At 41.4% G+C, this 19,907-nt stretch overlaps 1 long non-coding RNA gene across 2 annotated transcripts in view; it reads left to right on the plus strand.

Moving 5' to 3' along the window:
• The first annotated feature begins 361 nt into the window (after positions 1 to 361).
• LOC136789783 (uncharacterized) overlaps positions 362 to 19,907 on the plus strand; it is a 96,573-nt gene continuing 77,027 nt past the window's right edge. The window contains exon 1 of one of the 2 annotated variants that reach the window (XR_010828726.1): positions 362 to 950. This is a non-coding gene — a long non-coding RNA (uncharacterized lncRNA). The remainder of the gene's footprint in view (positions 951 to 19,907) is intronic. The other variant, XR_010828727.1, reaches the window with a different exon arrangement.

Here is a 19,907-nt window from a genome sequence, read left to right on the forward strand (position 1 = left end):
TAGTTTGTTGAGGGCTGCCCAATCCATCCAGACTGCATGAGCAACAACAGATTGGGGTCAGACTCCAGAGTCTCTGAGGTTCAAGGTGAATTGCCAGGGCTTGAAGGTTTGTATTGCGGATGATTGGTCAACATGCCCCTGAGAGAAGGCTCACACATCCAGCCAGAAATGGGTCAGAGCCTCCCACACGTCCCTGAGCTATGCATCTTTGTAGGTCCTCTAATCTTTTGCTTCCCTGCCAGTTTCCTACAGTGGAAGGAATGATATTTCAGACATTTGAACATCACTCATGTTTATGAGTAAGCACTCTCCCTCTGTCTGTTATCAAGCAGGAGTTCAATGCTAGGGCTTGAGTCATAGGGTCTCCCAAACACTTTAAATAGTCAGTTCCAAATCTGCAGCCTGAGCAGCTCAGTCTGCTAGAACAACTGTTTGGTCCTATTAGAGTGCCATCTCTGCCAGACATTCTCTGAATGTACACAGCAGTGCCACGAGAGCTGCTCTTACCTCTGACTGCTGAGATGAGAGCCACGGTTAGAATTGGTTTCTAGCACAAAGGCTTAGATACATTTATTTATTTTTTTTTTTTGTTCTTTAAGGCAGTATTTTAGGGCTCAGAAACTAATACAGTCACTGGTCTTGACCTTCAGCTGCAGCTGAAGATCTTGCTGGGGAGCTTGGGACAAGAGAATGTGCAAAGGTTGATTTATTTTTCTTGGATTCCTTGATCTTGAGCTAGTTGGCTGTGGCCATTTGTATAACTGTACTAGCCCAATGTATGCCATAGGACAATCATTTTAAGTCACGTGGATTATATTCAATGGGTTTTCCAGAGTTCAAGAAAAGTTGCATGCTGCTCTGCTGGTGAGTGGGAAAATAATTGCTTTTAGCTGGTTCCTCAGTCACCAGGTGATGTCTCCTCAGCCACGAAACAGTCCTCTGGTGAGCAGGTAAGACAGCTTTAACTTTGTTCTGCACTTGTCAGCTCTAGGCAACTGTAGTCTGCTAAGAGAAGCCTTTGACTAAGATGTGTGGTCAATTCCAGAGTACTGATAGTTGTGTCTACTTGATATTTGTAACCACTAAAAGGCAGAGGATGACCCGTGCAAAAATAGTTCAGTCAAGGCAGATGAGAAGCCATCTAAATCACTTCTCATCAAACATGTTATGTAAGACAAGCAAATAGATCAAACTGGTAGACTTCAGTAACGGCATTTTCCAGCTTTCAACTGGTGCATCTTTGCTCTAACTCACAGGAGAAATATGTTCTCAGCTGGAATGTGCACGTATCCTTATTCTCTGTGGTACAGCTCATTCTCATTTGGAGACTTTCTTGCACAAACTGGAAATGGTCGGACTGAAAAGCTTCCAAGTGTGACACACTCCAGGTTTTTCTTGTGGTGTGTCATTCTCCTCTTTTCTTCTCTTTTGATTACACTGCCCACTTTTTCTAATGCTTGAACTAAAAAGAAGAAAATAAAGGAAGAATTTTGTAATTTTGATAATGTCAGAACAAAATGTTTCACATTTTCAGAATTCCACTTTCCTCCCCCACATTGTTTGGCTGAAACAATTTGCTGAATTCAATCCAAGCTCCCAAATAACTTCAGTCATCCTGCATTTTTTGGCGAGTAAACTATTTGTCTAAAATTTTTTTGTCCAGCTCTAAAATTTATCTCAAAGTTCTCACAAAAACGATTTAAAACAGAGCAGTTACCACTGCCATATTTGGAGGGGAAGAATGACCGTCCACTTGTGGTTGTAAGCATCACGGAGTAGGGACCCCAAGTGCTTTGATGTTAAAGGTGATAGCTCAGCCAACCATAACATAAATAATTACAGGCTACCTGCTTACGTGTTCTTGAATTTTCATTGACTTCCATCCTCGTGTCCTCTGAAGTTGTGGTATTGCACTCCTACTTCTGAATATGTGCTGTTTTCCGTCTCAGTGGAGTCTTACAGAGCTTTAGTTATGCATCCTGTCTATCTCTCTAGGTTATGCAATATACAATTAAATAATGCTTTTCAGGTGGTTTAGGCTCCATGGGTAAAAGACAATAGAAAAATTCAAATTGTCATTCTCACGAAGTTTATTACTTTGTATTCATGAGATACTATCTCTGTAGACTTTACTTGCATAAATAATTTTGCTTTCTGTAACATCTCTAACTAATCACAGTTGCAGTATGACAGATCCAAATTGGACAGATGTTTCTTAAAAATAAAATGTCCAAAGGCAATAGTGCTGAAGTTGCCAATGAAAAAACAAAGACATCTGTACTTTTAAACTAAATTTGAAAGTTTTTTCATTCCTTCTCTTATGTTTCTATAATTTTAGGTCACATTAGAATTAGTCTGTATTACTGATTTGTGGTCTTTTGTCTAGTAATGTCAAAAACTGACAACGAAATCTATTTAATTTGGTGTTACTCTATGAACTTCTCTATGCTTTGCAAATATTTCTTCTTGGAGTGACAATTTCTCATGGACTGTTAGACCAGTAAATGCATATTTCATGCACTTTCATGTGTTTATCAACTTAAACCACAATTCCTGTGAATTTCTTTTTCTCTTTCTATTCTTAGACCAGTGTTCATATCAAAAAGGCATCATCGCATTTCTGTATCACGTTGCTTGGTCTTTAAGTATGTTCTTTATGTTTTAACTATACTGTTAGTTTATATGTAGTTAAAGTATTTTTCTGAGCAATAGATTTGATGTAATCCCAAGAGTGTTGACCATTTTTAATATGATAGAAAGGTAGAGGCGAGAGCCATATTACCTAACAGAATCTGATTATACTCTATTTTCCTTTTTCACAATCTACATCAGTATGATGTAGTGGAAAATTCAATTTATTAGTATGTGTGGTATAAATGCCTAAGTACAATAAAAGTGAAGTGGGAGAGAAAGAAAAAGAAGGAATACTTGTCCCACGTTGTATAAACTTAATTTATTTTGGGAGGTGTCTCACGGAAAACAGACTTGCAAGCTGTTATCCCTATAAAAGAAGATCATTTCCTTGCAGGATAAGAAAGATGACCAGAGTGACAGTTATACTGCAATATAAAACATAAAAAAGTCTGTATATAGATACATATTTTTCTTTCGCTCAGTTTTTCAACCCACATAGCACAACTGAATTTTGTATGTATTCTGAAAAGACTAAGATGAAGCTTATCACAAGATTTCTGCATAGGCTGGAAAATGGATGGACCACTTTCTCAGCAGTAGTCTAACACTCTTTCACTGATGTTTTTTAAAACAGCCTGTATTTTGCTGTTATGTGGACATGCCGCAATTTGCTTTTCAGGGTCTCCCTTCCAGTGGTGCAAAGTCTCTGAGCACATGCAACAGAGGAGTGGGTACCCTTGCCAATGGGAGCCATTGTTTTCCTCTATTATGAACACACCCAAACTGTTGGCTGTCTAAACTGGTGGAAGTGAAGAACAGTTTACCTTAAGGTACCATTCTTTTATTAGTTAATATGTCTCACAATATAAATACACCCATCAAGACACATAGGTATTAATACAGCTTTCTGAAAGCAACACTGACTTTGTTTTCCTTCTTAAAGCTCAGAAAAACTACTCACATTTTAAAATATACCATGGGTTTTCAAACTATGAAACTTAGACACACAATGTTAATTCTACACTAAGATTTCAGACCTAATTAATTGCTTAAATTATGCTTTGTTATGTTCGTCATTCCTGTTAAACACATCTTTAGAGATTGTCTATCAAACTATTAGAAATTCTATGAAGCCTTTGAGAATGGAAGTGACTTTAGTGCTGCATTCAAGAAGCATTAATGGGGTTGGGCACTTAAACTAGTCTTATTTAATGAAGTTCAAGTGCACATTCTTAGTTTGTATATTGTCTTTAGGGTAAATTTAAAGTCTCATTTGGATGATTTTGCATACTATATTATCAAAATAACATTATAAGTAAATGAGGTTTTATAAAGATAATACTAATTAGATCATGGCTACCTTTTGAATGATGGAGTAATACTTCATGAGATTTTACTGAGGTTACATGAGATTTTTAATCTAGCATGATAAATGGAAGTGAGAGAACATCTCAGAGCAATTATAGACCTGCTCATCAGCTACAAGGAAAAAAAAAAAAGAGGTAATGAATGTTCATTTATTTAGTGCTGTCCTACAATAAAGACCCGAGAGCCCGTGGCCTTGTCAATCATACATGGTTGGCTCTTTGCAGCAGCCAGCAGGGCTCTTTGCAGCAGCCAGCAGAAGAGGACCCAAACTGAGTAGGGTTCTGCCTGATTTACCTTCAGTACCCAGGCACTGGTAAAAGTCCTGTCTATAATCAGAGGCAAGACTAAATTTACATCCAACTTTTACCAGAGTTTGATGTCTGGGAGGGGTTCAGGCTTAGGGCTTTAGGTTAGCTAATGCTTCACAGTGCACAGAGATTTCTTAGATTTGAACCTGGAGTCCAGCTCCACAATCTGTCAGGGTCCTGATCTGAAACTGTGACTTAGGCACCACTTGAACTATTTCATCACACACACACACAAAAAGCTAGGATAGCATTCAGCAAAGAACTTTTTTGTCAGGTAATATATACACTGTATATTGGACATACTTCTTTCTTTGGCTACACAACAATACTTGTCTTTGTTTCCCATGACACTTTTTGTTGTTATTGTGCAGGGCTTTCAAAAGAGTTAAATGGTAGTATGTTTACTTGAAACCGATAGAAAAGTTCTTTTAGGGCTCAAAAATAATTTTTGTATTTCTAAAGAAGCTTTCAAAATATGATGGCCAAACTATTTGAAAAATGTGTCCCTGTGGTGATGTCATCCTCAAGGGAAACATACTTCTGATATGAAGTATTCCCATCAGAAATCTTGGAGATCTTACATCTGTATTCTTAACCTCAAGAGGTTATCAAATGATAATAGTTAATTGTAAAATGGGATGTCATCTAATGGAGTGCTGGCAGGCATGTTGGCCAGTAGTTATAGGTCATTGCACAAATATTTATAGAGGAAGTGAAGGCTTCATTTGGCCTTAATAATCAGACATCTTAGACAAATATTCATAAAGTGAAAAATGCTCAGATTCAGGCAGAACCAGATTCTTGCTGATCATTTCAGAGTGGTAAGAAACACATCCAAGTGCACACACCAGAGGGGCAGAAATGCCCTGTAGTTGTAGGAGAGCTCTGCAATCAAAGATTGCAATGTTGTTCCTTGGTTAGTGGTGATGCCCAGATACACTTCTGGGTCATCTTGACCATTGGACTCATCACGTTTAGGAAATATTGACTTGCCTGTGCAAGGGTTTGGGAAGTAGCAGTCTACAGAAGCATCCATGTGAGTGGGGAATTCCACTGCAGGGATTACCTTGAAGGCTAAAGAGGACCCGTGGTGTACCTCCCTCCTCTGCCTCGGAAAAGGGGGTGCTGCCAGGACAGTTTTCCTCCCCTCAGCTGGGAACCTCCTTGTTTCTCCACAGCAACAGTGTTAGATTGTCCCATCCCAGGGTGGTGGCACCTCCTTCTCCCACATCACTGTCCTGACCCTGAGACTCTGTGGTACCTGCCTAAGGAGGCAGGTGGTGATAAAGCTAGAGAGAGAAGGGCTTTGAGTGTTGACTTATGGCAGTAGTCCACAGTAACTGACCCTCTTCTGCTCCTTCAGCTTGTGGCAGGGAGCACTCCACCTCCTGGCAGTGACAGTGGCAGGGGCAGCAGCAGAGGCTTTAACCCGAGTTGGCCACCAGCAGGGCTCAAGCACGGATGGTCCCTCTGGGAAGTTAATCCAAATTAAGCAGAGGTGCAAAGCAGATTTACCAGCTGTAATAAAGCATTCATCTTAAGATTTAGGTTAACCACATTACGAGTGGAATTAAGTTGTGCTGAAATCAGGTCACTGTAATTCTGAATAGCAACATGCACACAAGAGTTTGATAGGGTGTAACTAATCCACTTAAAGCTAATTCAGATTGTAATTCAGGGCTCTCCCCCTGCAGACAAGGCTATGCTGTATCTCACAGCATTACTTCAGCAGCAGAGCTGGTGGCAGGGAGTCAGCTCCTGCCCTGAGGCACCCCCACCTTCCCCATGCAGCCTTGTGTGAATGGGGGAATCGTGACTACGGGACCGAAGCTGGCCCTAACAGTTGTTTTCCTGACAAAGCAGATAGGAGTGCTCAGGCCTGCCAGTGGCACTGTCCTCCAGCAATGCAAAGCCCTGTGCGACGTGATGCAGCTGTGCTGGAGGAATGCGAGCCCATGCTGAGAGCAACAGCGGAGGCTGCAGGCTTGGCTCCAGAGCCCGCTCCTTCCTCGCTCGCTCGGGGCGACGGCACTGCAGTGAGAGTAGGATCCCCGTGACGGCACCAGAAGTTGGATTCCTGCAATGAGTCACTCAGCAGAGATATCGAACCAGCTCCGGTCTCCGTGCTGCTGGCACAGCTGGCTGCGGCTCCAGGCGGAGATGCTTGTGTGGAGGAATCCAGAGCCACCCAAGTCGCGGCCATGGAGGAGACCACAGGCACTCTGGGTCCTGCCGTGTGTGCTCTGTGGAGAGCATCCTTAAGTGCCAGGAAAGTTTAATCTGGGTCCTGGTCAGAAGTTCACAGTCTGCTCTTTTGGCATTTTCATATCCCTTCTTCAGTCCTCACCCCAGTTTTTGGGCCAAGGTGCAAGAGCTGTGCAGCAGATGGGGCCTGCGATCTGCAGTGCAGTGCTTGGGCGGCTGGGTGTGCTTGCACCTCTGGGCAAGCAGTACTTGGAGCTAGCTTTGCTTACCTGGCCAGGTTCTCTACGGGCAGAGCAAGATTCACCCCTCTGGCTCCCATCTCTGTCCCCGGAGGTGGGTCTGTGCCAGGCCCATTTGCAGCACACTGCTGTGGCCTCTCTCTAGGGGCCTCTCTCTCTGGGCCATTTGGGTTGCTGTGTGTCATGCATGGGAACAGGAACCACTGCAAGCTCTCCTCCGTGTCAGAATGACCCCTGCTCAGCAGCACACTGGTCCACCATACCAGCTCGAAGTAGCTCTCAGAGCTCAAATCCGAAACCTGAGCTGAAATCTGTTAGATAGACTGCAATACCTACCCTGGATCTGCAGCACACTGTGCTCCAAACACCTCCATGTCCTGGCTGCACAGGCCATGTCAGAAGATGTCCTGGTGTCCTCAGCAATCTCTTCTGCACTCCTGGAGAGGGGGAGAAGAGGCGACTGCAGGAGCAGCAAGTTTTGTTAGAGGTTTCCTTGCAATGTCGTAAGAGCTGCCAGTAGGCAGCGCCATGACAGGCTTGAAGAGCTGACACAGCAGCCAGGCAGCTGGCAGGAGACATTTAATGGAGCAAAAAGAAATGTGATTTCCTGGGGCATCCTGGCCAGGGATATTTCCTGGTACTGCTCCTTGAATCATATGCACATCCCTGAACCTTTTAAACTCATTCTGTGCCAGTTCAATCCACCTATTAGCCCGTGTAACTCCAAAACCTGACACAACTCATTACATCCATTATAAGGAGAAGTCTCCTGGTAATTGTGGGTACCTTCAGATATTCAAGTCTGCTGCCACCTCATATCTGAGACATTTGCATGGCACTTCTGTTTTCATCTCACAAAATGTTTTCTAATAGCTCCCTCACATCAGCAGGCAGAGACCTAAGCAAGCTTTATGCCAGGAGTTGATTTGTCATGGGATTCATTCCCGAAGTTAATCAAATAAATTATATGTGTGCCTCAATAGTAGATATCATACAGATAGATGTCTTGGCTCCCAATCTCCAGAGAAGGAGACACACATAATGGTTTAGGAGGCTGGACCTTAACCTTAGATTGTTAAACCCCATGATTTTGCCTTAGCAAAACCTCATTTCAGTAGACACAATACCAAAGAAAATGTGTTTTTCGTACCTCACTTACATAGTGTATTGCATGTAAAATAAAAAGACAAAAAGCATGCTGGTGGTGGGACTTCAGAAAGTTTCTTCTTATGGACCTAGAAGAATAGCCTTTTGAAATCTTAATTGTAGGGAAATTTCTCCATTCTTCCTCATTTCTGAGATGCACGTATATTTATTCTCACTATTGAACAGACACTCTGATGCTTATAAACAACAGAAACATCCACGTACATTAATCCAGAAACCTTAACTAAACCAAAGTGCAATTCTTTTTTACATTGTAAACTCTTAAAAACAGCAAAGTCTTGAATTGTCAAGATGGCTAAAACATGTGAGAGACTGATGCATGCAGAGGACACGTAATAGTTCAAGTTTGGGCTTTTTGTATACATTAGGAATAGTTAAAAATATGTCTCATCATCAGTTACTGTAAATCTCTGCTGGAAGAAGGCCTCAGAAATCACAAATGTGTCACTTCTCTACTTCTGCACATTCTGCTGAATCATCCGTGGAAGTAACCAAAGTGCCCTGTATAATGAGATAGTGACACTCACAGCCTTCCAGACTCATCCATAAGATCAGAGCTCAGTTTGTTTGACAAAAACAGAACAGACAAAACATGTCTGCCCTCCTTTTTCCCATTTGAGGTATGAAAGATGCAGCAAGTCTCCTTTATTGGGCATCTCATTTTTCCATGCAATGTGTACAGCTAAAAATAACCCATAAGTAATATTGCTGATAGCTGTTATCCCAGATGCAATCAGTTAATTGCTGTGATAGTCACATCACCAACATCACTGGGAAATCTACTTACATTTCTCTCTCAGACTTAGAAAAAACAAAAAGCAGTAACGAACAGTTAAGAAAATATGAGATTTTGGTTCACTGAAATATGACATTACAGACTTCTTTTATTGTATATATGCCACTAAGGGAGACCTCCAGAATCTAATGGCTTTGCCATGAGGTTGTCCAGCCTTTTGAAGGCTGAGCGATTAGGTGTTAGATTTCAGTCATGGCAGCCCATGCTTTAAATACCAAGTCGTGGCAAAGCATTTGAGGAGCTGTTTGGCTCTTGGAACCCTCATGTGTGCTATCTTTGCTCTGGGTTAACCTTCAGTCCTTGACATCATCAGCAAAAAAGGCAGTGGGGTGGGCAGAGCTGCATGGTATACCAGATGCCCTTTGATGGCTGCCACCAATGCTCTTCTGACCTAGAGAGTCGGATCAGAAATCTCTGAAAAATAAAATCTTCTTTTGTGATATAGAAAGGTAATTTACAAAACAAACAAACAAACAAAACTAACCAAGCAAAAACAACAACAACCAACCAAACAAACAAAAATACAAAAACTTTTAAAGAGCAAAAAACTGTCAGGTTGAATTTCTGTTTCTGTAAATAACGAAGTATTAAAAAAAATATTTTAGTCACATTCAGTAAACCACTGAAATTATCTGGATTTCTACACTAGAAGTTAAGAATCAATCATGCAGAACTTGACTGTTGTCATTATTTTCAAAAGGACTTAGGGCTTCACTCTAGAAATTTATTTTCCTTAAAGTCATGTCTGTGTTAAAAATATTTTCCTTTCCTTTCCTTTCCTTTCCTTTCCTTTCCTTTCCTTTCCTTTCCTTTCCTTTCCTTTCCTTTCCTTTCCTTTCCTTTCCTTTCCTTTCCTTTCCTTTCCTTTCCTTTCCTTTCCTTTCCTTTCCTTTCCTTTCCTTTCCTTTCCTTTCCTTTCCTTTCCTTTCCTTTCCTTTCCTTTCCTTTCCTTTCCTTTCCTTTCCTTTCCTTGCCTTGCCTTGCCTTGCCTTGCCTTGCCTTGCCTTGCCTTGCCTTGCCTTGCCTTGCCTTGCCTTGCCTTGCCTTGCCTTGCCTTGCCTTGCCTTGCCTTGCCTTGCCTTGCCTTGCCTTGCCTTGCCTTGCCTTTTGCCTTGCCTTGCCTTGCCTTGCCTTGCCTTGCCTTGCCTTGCCTTGCCTTGCCTTGCCTTGCCTTGCCTTGCCTTGCCCTTGCCTCACAGCAGAACAACCTGGAAGTTGTATCTGAAGAGTTTTTCTTCTTTTACCCCTTTATATTATTAAAATTATGAGTAAAATTTTGGCATTGTCTGTCTTTTCAAAGAATTACTGGAAGGTAAAAGAAGTGTTTACTGTGAATCATAATACTTAAAATGGTTTGACTCTTAGTTTTTCAAGGAAGCCTTCTCTTTTCAATGCTAAATATTGAAGTTAAATGGGAGTAATAAACTCTAAAAGTCATTTTAGTTACCTTAAAATACCTGTCTCAACAAATTCTTCAATGGTGTCACCACTCTACTAGTCCACCAGTCACAGTATCTTTCAGCCTGGTTGGAATATGAATATCTGATTTTAATTATCTATCTAATATCTAATTTTAAATATATATGTTTAAAAATCTGAACCAAGCTAAAATAAAATTTTCCAACATTCATTTTCAAATAAAATGGAAAGAAACAAGAAATCAATACAAGTTTGAAATTCCTTTTTTCATCTTTAAATCACTGGTATGGAGATGCTTATGTTTGGGTCATTATTATGTCCAGATTGATTTGTTCCTATCAAGTTGCAATTTTTGTGATAGGTAAGAAGTGGTAGAATTTGATTCACCTCCCTCTTCAGTTCAAATGTTACTGCCCTCATCTCACTCTCACCTACTCAGAGAAGGAATGTCATGTACAGCATGCTATTATTTTTTGCTCAAGTGAAAGGACATGTTATTTATAAAACATACTCACTTTTCCACACCTAAAGGGCAAAACTGAGCCTTTTGACTTTCCACCTCTCCAGATGTGAAATTCCAGATCAGACACCAACCTAGAACAACCTTTTTTATGGGCCATCTCTTCACCTCTCTTCCATTCCTTTTCGCTGCCAATAAATTGCATAAAAAGCAGTTCTGGCTGTCTGAAGACTCTGTCTCGGAAAGAGTGCAGCAAGTCTTGAATGGCCTTTGACTTCTTTGTGTTTCTTGGTATAGAAAGATTCAGCATAGACAAGAAAGAGAAGGAAAGCAAATAAACAAACAGATAAACCTATTTCCTAAATTATTGGACAGTCTCATAAAGGAACAAGTCAAACCTGATCAACTCCCAAAGTTAAAAGAATTTTTGTCCAATTGACCCAAAGTTTCTAACTTGAAGTTCAGAATAATTCTGCTTATGCCTCAAGCATTTTTACAATGTTGAAAGTCTTATTCCATTAGACTGCCCATGTTGTACTGTCTGGCGATATATATCAGTCAGTCTAATTCCAAAACCCCCTTAGTCATCTGTGGACATCTTCCAGTGGCTGTTTCATATTGTGGTCAGCTTCACTGATATTAGAAATATACAGGAGTTTTACATCAAATTCCAAAAATAGCATGTTGATAGGAACAAAACAGGCAACAAACTCAATTTTCATTCATTCTCTGAAGGACATATGTTATCTTCTTCCTTCTGGTTCATTCACATTCCTCCTCAAAGATTCATGTCCTCTCAGAGATCAGAAAAAAAAATGATACGAATTAATATTTTGCAATACTTTTTGTCCACCTTTCATTCCCTTGCACCTCCTCTGTGGTGGTGCATGACCTTATTCTGTGTGGCAGACACTTTAAGACAGTATTATTATGCGTTTGGTGAACTCGTTAGAAAAGGTTGCCTTTGGATAAAAACAATAAATGACACTTAAGGGCACCAGACTCTCCTGCCATCACTGCCCTTGATACATTTACTCCAAAGTATCTTTCTGTGTGGTGATTCCCAATGATGGCAGCTAAAAGCAGGCTGCTACTTTTGATCATTAAGCACCCTGGAAAATCCACACAGTGCCCCTTTCAAGAAAACATCTCATGGTGCTTTAAGAAAATGTGTCATGGTGACACAGCATGAAAAATCTGATATGAATACATTTAACGTGTTTCAAAATAAATAACAAAACACCCACAGCAGGAAGAATGAAAAGCAAAGTTTTGAACATTACTGTATATTGGAAAGTACTGAATATTGAAAGATATCGAGTATTTTAGGTATTGAAAGTTCTTTAAACTTGAACCATTCGGGAAAGGAGACTGCAAACCACCTCTAAGAGAAGAAACCATGGTCATGGGTGGAAAGAAAATTTTGGGGGGGATAAGAAAAATAAATTCCTCGGGAATGATAAAAAAGTGTGAAGGGAAGCCTGACTCAAGTTCAAGTGCAAAAAAACACAGAGAGTGGGAAACAAGCAGGAGGAACTAGAGCTCTGCATGTGGTTACAGAGCTACAACATTGTTGGAATAACTTGGATGAGCAGGGGAAAGTTCAGATGACTGCACTGCTATGGTGGATATCAGCTCTTCGGGAGACACAGAAAAAACAACGGTAGCTTATCTTCTATGTGAAGAAGCAGATCTAATATATGAAGTGCTTGAATGGGATGGTTGATGGGCTGGGTGAGAGTTTGTGCATCATGATCAGAGGAGAGCTCAGTGAGAATGGCAATTTGGTGTGATGGAGTTACAGACCACCCAAACAAGGTGAATAAGTGGGAAAAGATTTCTTTAAACAACTCAAGAAAGTCCTTGGATGAGAGATGCTATTTCTTATGTAGGATTTCAACCTCATGGCATCTTCTGGAAGAGCAGCACTGTGGACACAAGCGGTCTAAGAGGTTTATGGAGGGCAGGGTCATTTCTTGGTAGAGGTACTGGATGGGTCAACCATGGGTTATGCACAATTAGATCTGCTATTACAAACAAGAAAGAATTGGTTGGGAATGTGATAATCAGTGGCAACCACTATTTTAGTGCCCACTAAGTTGAAGATCCTGAGGGGTGTGAGGAGGAAGAATAGCTGAATAGGGGCAGCCAGAGGTTGGCTAAGTTGGGAAATGGACAGATGGGATCCCATGGGAAGAGCTCTGAAGGTAAAGATCTTCGGGAAATCTGGCAGGTGCTAGGGACAACCTTCTCCAGACTCAAATACAATCCCTCCCAACACCCAGGAAATTAGGTAGGTGTATCAGGAGGCTGACTTTGCTAAACAGAGAACACAAGTACAAGCTCCTGCAGGGAAAAACAGCACACAGGAAGTGAAAGCAGATAGAGGCCACAAAGGGATTTGGAACCCACGCCCAGGCATACAAGGGAAGTGCTATGAAAACCAAGGCTCACCTATAGTTGATGGTTGCAAAAGATGTCAAAGGCAACAAGAACTTCTACCATTAGCTCAGGAAAAGGCTAAGCAGAGAAAACAAGGTTCTGTTGCTGAAAGGGGAAGGTGATCTACTGCCAGCAGACAAAACGGAGCTTAGGTACTTGCTGCCTGCTTTGCCTCTTCATTGGCAAGGCCTCCCAGACATCTGTGTTTATTTAATGGGTTCAAGGGTGATAAGAATAGCCAGCTCTGGCTGAGGATCCAGTGAGGAACTATTTGCAAGGACCCAACCTCTACAAGTCCATGAGACCAGATGAGTTGCATGGTAGCAGGACAACAGACAACAGACAATTTTGTTTTCAATTAAATTAAAACAACTGAATTTCCAACTGGATACAAGGAGAAACTCTTTTCCCATGAGGGCAATCAAGCAGGGGAACCAACTGCTCAGGGAAGATGTGCAGTGCCCATCCCTGGAGGTTATCAAGACCTGACCTGAGCAACTTGAGCTGACCAGAAAACAGACCCTGCCTGGAGCAGCAGATTGGGCTAGCAGCCCCCTGAGGTCCCTTTACACCTGAATTATCCAGTAATGTTCTGATTGTGGTAGCAGTCTGGTGGTATCAGTTGACTGTGAGAAGATGTAAAGCCAAAGCTGTCAGTTCTGTTCCCTCTGACTCCAAATGTTCATCTTGATCCAGCTTTCTGGCAGAATAGTGGTACACAAATAATTCACTTTTGAAGGTGATAAACAGCCATGCAAATCTTAAAAACAATGAAAGTGGTAGGAAAGAATCAGTGGGGGTCTGTCTTTTATTAAATAGATTACAGGTGAAATTCTTCACTTGGTTGTTGGGTGAATGCTGTGACTGCTAGACTCTTTTGTCAGGGGATTTGGAATTGAGTCTATATCCACTGCTCCAGGACAAGGAGAACCAGCTGCTAGGGAGACAGCTGTATCTCTGGCTTTCATAGATTTAGGTGTTCACACACCAGACTGTTACAGTTAGTCACTGAGTGACTGTGTTATACACCCTCAAGCAACGGGTCAGACAGGTTGAGTGTTTCAGTTGCAGACCATCTCTCCATCACATTTTCATGTGTGGAGATTTTCAGATCTTATATTGACTCACCACCTGTAAAAGCAGACAACCTAATGGAAAAAAAGAGCAACACTTAAAATGTTGTTTTTCTCCACAGCTCTGTAGCATGAAGTTATAAAAATACTTGAAGCAGGACTTGTTTTTTGTTGTTAACTCTTTCTTGTGCCGTCACAAAGCCATCATTAAAGCACAACTGGAGATAGACTAAATAAATATGGCATGCTTTGTTTCTGAATGTCACATCAGCAAGTGAGGCAACCGATTATCAATCTTCCTTGCTTGTTTGCTGAGGAGTTACTGTAGCAGTGAATTCAGCACCGTCAGGGAAGTAGGGCCAAATGATTCTGAGCACTCCAAGCTCATACGGGAGGCTGAGATTAGAAGTTTCCTAATTTAAACCGGGTTGTTGAACAACCCCCATCCTGGATTTCTGGTGTTTTGTGTTGTCAGCAAAGGTCTAACAGGCGGAAGAGAAAGGAGTTTAAAATGGAGGGAAAAAGTAATTCTGAAAACCTCAGGTTTCTTAGGTGTCCTCCAACAGCGTGTAAGGTTTTAGAGAAAACCTTGGAAAGAAACAATACAAGTAAACAGAAAGTAGAATAAAAGACATAAGGGATATAACAAAAGTGGATCAACCAGACTTAAGGCAATACTTTCTTCTGTGACGTGATGTATATCTGGAACAAGGAAAACATACATGATACCTTTGTTGCTTGCTACAAAACTGCTAGGATGGAGATTCTCTTTTGTATGAACACATTTTGTATAATTTTTATGCTAAAACTCTAAAAACCGGCTAAGCAGACCATGTAATCACTAGTTATATTAAAACTGTTGGGAAGATGTTATTGACAAAGTATATGGAAGATACTTTTAAACTCATCTTACAAAAATTTTTACATTAGTGACTTTAACACAGAGACATAAATGTATTGATGGCACTGGCTGATAACAAACAGGGAAGCATCATCAGCTCAGAGGAGGTCTGAAATAAGAGTAAGAGGTTAAAATAACACAGGTTTTATGGCAAAGTCACACTTTTATTTTCAAACTACAAGAGTTTTCTGCTGTTTTAAGACTTCATAACTATGAAACAATAGAAAAGAAGGAAGACCAGGGGGTGCTAGTCAACTACAGAGCATCTGTGAGCCCTCAGCATGGTCCAAATGAAAGAGATTTACACCCAGAATTTTCAGTAATGGGATGGAAAGATCGATGCTGGTGGCGAAGCCTCCTACAAAGATTGTGTGCGAGTCCTCTGCTGCCACAGTGGCAGGGATGGCTGGAGGAGGATTTCTTCTTGTATGAGGTGACATAGGGCAACAAAGCTGGTGAGGGGTCTGGAGAACAAGTCTTATGAGGACAGGCTGAGGGAGCTGGGATTGTTCAGCCTGGAGAAGAGGAGGCTCAGGTGCGACCTTATCACACTCTATAGGTATCTTAAAGGAAGCTGTAGCGAGGTGGGGGTTGGTCTAGTCTCCCACGTCCCTGGTGACAGGACGAGGGGGAAAGGGCTAAAGTTGCGCCAGGGGAGGTCTAGGTTGGATCTTAGGAGGAACTTGTTTACTGAAAGGGTTGTGAGGCATTGGAATGGGCTGCCCAGGGAAGTGGTTGAGTCACCATCCCTGGAGGTCTTTAAAAGACTTAGATTTAGAGCTTAGTGATATGGTTTAGTGGAGGACTTGTTAGTCAGAGGTTGGACTAGGTGATCTTGGAGGTCTCTTCCAACCTAGATGATTCTGTGATTCTGTGATTCTGTGATGTGGGCAGTTAAACCTCATTAGCTCAGCAGAAAGAAGAGTGAGAAGGGATTTAACTAATCTGTAAAAATACATCACAGAAACATCAGAGTGGGAAAAACAGTTTGTGTTAGAAGAAACTGTTCATGTAGGAACAGGTGGGAATACGCTATACACATATAAGTATTGGGTGGAAATGAGAAGAAATTTCTCTGTAACAGGGATATTCTGAAACAGACATCCAAGCAGAGTATAAAAGGCAGATGGCTGGTCTAGTTTTGTATTTCAACAAACATGTCTTTCAATCAGCACTCAGGTTAGACACACACAAATTGATGTGTTTGCAAAAATAATTGTGTGGTGGATGCTTATTACAGCAGCCTTTCTGACTAGCTATGTCCCTTTCAATCATCTCTTATGCTAAATGAGCTCTTATTCTAAATGACTTAGAGCAGTGACATGGAGGTTACTTTCCCAGATTTCAAGCCAATGACCTAACTACAGAACTGGCTTTTACAATGTAGTTATTTTCTTGATTTTTGTTGTTCTTTCTTTTCATTTCAGAAGGTCTTGATTTCCCTCTTCTCACGGAAGCATAGTGAAAAATTAAAATATCCACAGCAGTAAAGGTGGGACTATAAAACTGCTTCCTGTCCAACTCCAGCCTGAGAATTGCTGCTGGGCTCAAGGTGTGCTTACTGGCTTACTGACATCCCATCTACTGCAACTCCACCTGCTAACGTGACGTGTCAGTGCAGTTTAATTCCTTGGGGAGCACCATGTAATTGCCAGTGCTGAGGTTGGACCCTGGGGAATCGCACAGAGCGCTGCTGGTGGCTGCTGGTGGTGGGATTTAATCATTCACTCTCTCGTCCTTTGGTACAAGAGTGGCCGGTGCTGGACTTAGACAGTCCTTGCATATCACAGCCAATGAACCATGTGGGTAAGGCCTAAAGTTTCCAGCTGAAACTCATGGCAAAATTTTCATTATGCCCTATAAGAGCTGGTGATCTGATAAAATAATCCACACGTCCTTTTTCCAGAAAAGTAAAAGATTATCCTTTCAGTCAACACCAATGTTTCACTGAGTAACAGGCAAGCTTAAGGAAATTCCTGTGAATTTTTATTTTGTGTTGGTGTGTGATTTTGTTTTGATCCCATTTTGAATATCTTCTGGAGAATTTTATATCATAAACAGTGACAAGGAAATGAAAATCTTAATGCCAGAATCCAGCAGAGTGAAAAATGAGATCTAGGAATCAGAAATCAAGACCAATTCTCTTTTACCAGATACTGAAAACTATATAAAAATGCACAGGAAGCTTTTACAGCTTTCCACTGTCTGACCCATCAACTTAAACTTTCACTTATAACTAGGATCTGATTTCTCCAGAGAATTAAGACTACAAATTTCCAAAGAGAATGGCCAGCCCTGAGGAATATATAATGCTCTTAGAATTTCTAAAATATTTAAAAATATATTAAAACTGTTCTAAAATCTGTCCACTTCATTTAAGTATTATGACTGCTTGGCAAATCTAGCTCCACCTGTGCTGTCAATACCCTTTGCATCTGATTCTCCAGTTCTTCAGAACCTCAGCGGGTACCACAATGAAGCACTCATTAGAAAATAAAAACATAAAATAAAAAAAGCTTGGTTTGGGTGAATAATTTTATGTTTGTGATCTCATCTGGTCCAACGTCACCTACCACTGTGTGCAGTCCAGGAGCATGCTGTTGAGTTATAGCCCTTTGGTACTGTTGTTGCTTCCACTTCAGCTATAAATTAGTCATCGGCAGAGGGTCATTATATTGAAATAATCCTGCAGGCATTCACCCCGTAACATCACTGGGAAATAAAAGTATTTGCTGAATGTCAATCTTCACTTCAAAATTTAGAGCATTATTTCACTTTTGTGTTCCTGTTAAAGGTGTGGCTTATTAATTTTTCTCAAATGGTCTTCTTCTGGTAAAATTTAAAGCAATGTATCTGACAGAAAACATTTAACAATAGCTAAGAAGCAGGAAAGTTAGGATTGAATCCGTGTCAAAGTCACCAATATCCCCTGGAGAAACACAGCCCTTATATCAGCTATATATTTTTATTACACCCAATTTCAGTTTTCTTGTTAAAAGAAGGTCTCCTTAAGCCCTTGCATTTCTCCTGCTCCATTCCCCGTGGTTCACAAGTACAATAGTGAATGTAAGCTACAATAAAAAGGTCATTTTCTTCTTTCAGCAACAGTAACACAAGTGGCTGCATTTCCTGATTCTGGATTAAGTTCAAGATTTCAAATACGACTGGGCTAGTTTCTGATTAGAAAGTTTGATATTTATCACAGACTTTCCTGTCTTCCATATCCAGTGCGAGTGAGGCTGTAAAAAGGTAAACTGAAAGGAACCATTCTTTTATTCAGCAATTAACCCCATCTGAGTAAATAATACGATGTTGTGCACTTGAGCCTTAGCTGTTATGCACCGAATTCAGAATTCAAAACGGCTTCAAAGCCGCGTTTGTGAAATGATGACAAGATGCTGCAGAAACAGCTTTTCATGTGGAATATAATGCAAGTATTGTGTTACATAGTACAGTAACAAATAGAGTATAGTTGTAATGATATAGCAGATAAAGTGTCTGGAAGTACTTACCTGAGGGAAACTCAATCTTATTTTACTTCAGGGCCTGAGGCTTATAAACACAGTGTATGGTCTTGGAACTTAAATATTAGAAGAATCATTTTATTGGGGGGAGGAGAAGGTAATGTTTCTGATTACAGGCAAATATAATCTCAGTGCCCAAATACAAGGCAGAAATAGTCCAAATTCCTTCATGCAGTCTCGCAGCATGACTTTTTTTTCTGCAGCAGGCACACCAAGTCCAAAAGAAGTAAAGCAGCCCTATGAGTGATCCAGACAGAAGAAAGCCATGGATGGGCACAGGGCTCCAGCAAGGTCTGGAGTGTCCTACCAGCTGCAGGGTGCACAGAGATGGTAGGGGGAAAGGGTCTGTGGGAAGGATTGTGTCTGCAGGGGGTTCCTGTGGCCCCTAAGGAGGGTCCCACATGCCAGAGCATCTTGCCCCATTGCCACAGCATCCGTGGAGATGTCTCCAGGGCTTTAAATTACTTCCAACAGGGTGTGAGGGCAGTTTAAGCACAGATTGTGGCAGCAGGAGAGGGCAGCTGCATCTATTACAATAAATAATTAAGGACCGGGGTACAGGCTCCCAGAGACATGGGTTGTTTAATTTTTTATACGTATCTTAGCATAATTTTTGACCTGTTCTGTCCATCCATAGACATCTATCTCCAGGGCATGCTTCAATATTAACATATGTCAGTGACCTCTGCTGAGAGAGGCTCTGGGCATGGCTGTGCTGCCAAGGAGGGGACGTGGAGCAGCCACATGGGAGCTCACACAGGTACTTGCCCATCAGCCACAGAAACCTCACCAGTCTGGTTTATTTAATAGCAGAAAGAGAGCCCCAGTGCACTCTCTTTTCCCTCCCTCTCCTTTGTCTCTGTATTGAGCCAAACATCACCTGGAAGGGAAAAAACATTGGCTGAAAAACTGCAAAAGCTGCTATGCCTGCTCTGAGCGTGAAGAGAAGCAGAAGTGCACTGTGTGTCTGTATGGATATTTTCAGGGCACGTCCATGGCTGCACACGTCTGATGGGACTGACAGAAACCCCTGCTGGGATTTCCCCTGTGGCTTTCCCAGAGTCAGGCCCTGTAGTGTACACTTTTTTTCTTTAAGAGTATCTCAGGGGTGTGTGTGTGTCTCACGGCCCCTCTGGGAGCATTTGTTTCCACAGAAGAAGAAAGGACATCTACCATGGTTTGGCAGGGGATGCTGCTCATGCAGACTGGATGCATACTATCCCCTCCACGTGCATGCAGGCAGGCACAGCAGAAGGGTCAGCACAATTGGAGCTTAATGGACAAACACCTGGGAATGCAACTGCATGACCTAAAACATAACAGCTTAGATATTAGTAAAAATTTCCTTACCGTGAGGGTGGACGAGCACTG

Source organism: Anser cygnoides, chromosome 2 (genome assembly GCF_040182565.1).
Source record: "Anser cygnoides isolate HZ-2024a breed goose chromosome 2, Taihu_goose_T2T_genome, whole genome shotgun sequence".
Lineage (NCBI taxonomy): Eukaryota > Metazoa > Chordata > Aves > Anseriformes > Anatidae > Anser > Anser cygnoides.